Source organism: Montipora foliosa, chromosome 8 (genome assembly GCF_036669935.1).
Source record: "Montipora foliosa isolate CH-2021 chromosome 8, ASM3666993v2, whole genome shotgun sequence".
In the NCBI taxonomy this organism is placed as follows: domain Eukaryota; kingdom Metazoa; phylum Cnidaria; class Anthozoa; order Scleractinia; family Acroporidae; genus Montipora; species Montipora foliosa.
The window spans coordinates 40,398,091-40,400,590 of NC_090876.1; the positions used below are offsets into that span (position 1 = coordinate 40,398,091).

At 42.0% G+C, this 2,500-nt stretch overlaps 1 pseudogene; it reads left to right on the top strand.

The window, feature by feature from the left end:
- Positions 1-1,567: 1,567 nt before the first annotated feature.
- Positions 1,568-2,500, top strand: part of LOC137968808 (putative nuclease HARBI1) — a 1,120-nt pseudogene continuing 187 nt past the window's right edge.

Genomic DNA, 2,500 nt, shown 5'->3' on the forward strand with positions numbered 1-2,500 from the left:
TTAAACTTAGGGTGAAAAGAAGTTGTCAGGGAACTTGAAAATGATCAACATGTCAGCCCAGAAGCCAATGTTCTCGATTCCCGTTTATTTTCTTCAGATTCCCAAGAGCATTTGAAAACAATACTTTATGCAAAATTTGGGGGGCAAACAAAGTGTATTATGGTGAATGTGAAAATGGTCAATCTTTCTGGGTTCAGTACTGTGCTAGTAACCACATGTCTTCTCAGGGGGCTATTTACCTAAGACTTCTACCATGGCACTACAATGATATACAATACCAAAACGATATTGTGTACTATTAGAGCTACATATTACGCAAAGATAACTTGAATCTCCTGGAAGGCAAAGCGCAGCTCAGTTGACAATATGTATTACTGCTGAGGAAAAGTGTAAATGAGAACACGAAGATAGCCTTAACATGGACCCCAGAAGGAAGGCGTAGGAGAGGTAGACCGAAGGAGACATGGCGAAGAACGGTAGAGAGAGAACTAGGTGAACTTGGGTTCAAAGGTTGGGCAGAAGCCGGTAGTTGTGCGAAGGACCGAAAAGCTTGGAGAGAGAGAGAGAACGCAAGGCCCTATTTCCCTCAGAGAGAAAAGGACAAGATGATGATGATGATGATTACTGCACTACCACACGTAAGAAATACGTGTCTATTTTTTTTAAAGATGACAGGAATCTCTTCTTTCTGACAAATGATTAATAGGCCGCTGGCCAGGTTTTTCAACCTCAGAAAAAATATCTATTTTGTCGTATGAACGTGTGAGCCAAAGGGTCTCTGCTTGTACGACTTCTGGGTGACCCCTTAAATGGTCTTAAGGAGCCCCAACTTGAAAAAAATTGCCTGGAACGCTGCAGTTTAATACCACCCAACTCAGTCCCTTCTGTGTTTGAGTAACACGAACCACAGGCAAGCCATTGTACGCTCATGGAGCGTCTAGTTTAATTCGAGTTTCATTTCTGAACAAAGAAAATAACTATTAAACCTTTTTTTTTTTAAATACGCAGCCACTTTAAATAAAGCATCCGTAAAAATTACAAACGGTTTAGTGGCCAAGGAAAGAATTTGTGGAGTAACTTCTTCCACCAAGTACGAGCTATTACCGTATTCTGTTTTGTCATTGTCGCGTTCTCTTCCTCTCTCCTTAGTCAATTTTTGAACCATTATAAATTAAAGTTACTGTGACAACCATGACTGACCTCTGCAAGGGATATGCATTTGAGCCTAGGCTTTCTTTGTTACAGTGCAACCTTGTTTCACGTGAACGTCACACCATGCACCTCATCCAATCACATTCTAGCTGCCTCGTGCTTTGGACTACTATGTCAAGTCCGACCTTTTGCTTCTGTCATTCCAGTTCTGTCTTTATTGCGAAAACACCAAGGGTGCGGATTTTTGGGAGAATCCGAAAACGGATTTGTGATCTTAGATCATATGGATTCTTCACTAGCACAAAAACGAAAACCGATTTTTCTTTATTTAAATAGAGCACCCAACATACATTGCGTGCGCAGCGTGGGAGATTTGCAAAACATGGCGGGGAGTTTGCTTTTCATCATCGAGGAACTTCTCGACTGTAATATAGAACTACAACAGTGTTTGCAAAGCTCGAACGACGATGAAGCTATTTTGTTTCTTTCTGGTGGAATTCTAGTAGGTAGGAAGCCGAAACGTTTTTGACTTGACTGTTCCGAGCTATTCGCTCGAAGACTTTCGCAGTCATTTTCGTATGTCGCGGCACACAGTAGGTGTCATCGAGGATATGCTCTCAGTTCATGGCGACATTCGCCAGTTTAACAACCACGGAGGCCGACCACCTGTGGAATTGCGAAAACAAATCCTGCTAACTTTGTGGATTCTTGTAAATCCAGAGTGTTTACGTTCTGTAGCGGACAGATTCGATGTTTGTAAGTCGACGGCGTATCAATTGTATAGGAGAGCCTGCAGAGCTGTAGTAACTCACCTGATGAGCGATTTTGTAAAGTTCCCTACAGCTGGAAAAGCTCAAGAGGTGATGGAGGTATTTGAGAGGAAAAGAGGTATTCAGGGAGTTTTGGGAGCGATTGATGGCAACCACATACCGATCAAAGCTACTCGAAATCATAGCGAACAGTACATTAACCGAAAGGGCTTTTTCCTGTACAATTACAAGTAATCTGTGATACCGATTTATTGATTACTGATGCTTTCTGCTGTTACCCGGGATATGTACACGATCCTCGTGTTTTCTGCAATTCACTGTTTTGCCGTGAAGCTGAATTAAACCCATAATTCTCATATTCTAGGAGATGGGGAGTATCCACTAAAAACTTGGCTCCTGACGCCATTCTGAAACAATGGTCATTTGACTGCACAGCAAATAAGATATAATGCGGCTCACAGCTCTACCAGAATGGTTGTTGAAAGATGCATCAAGCTTCTGAAGGGACGGTTCAGAAAGCTGAAGACCCTCATGACAATGATAAAATAGACGACGTAACCGAAAGAGTTGTATATGCA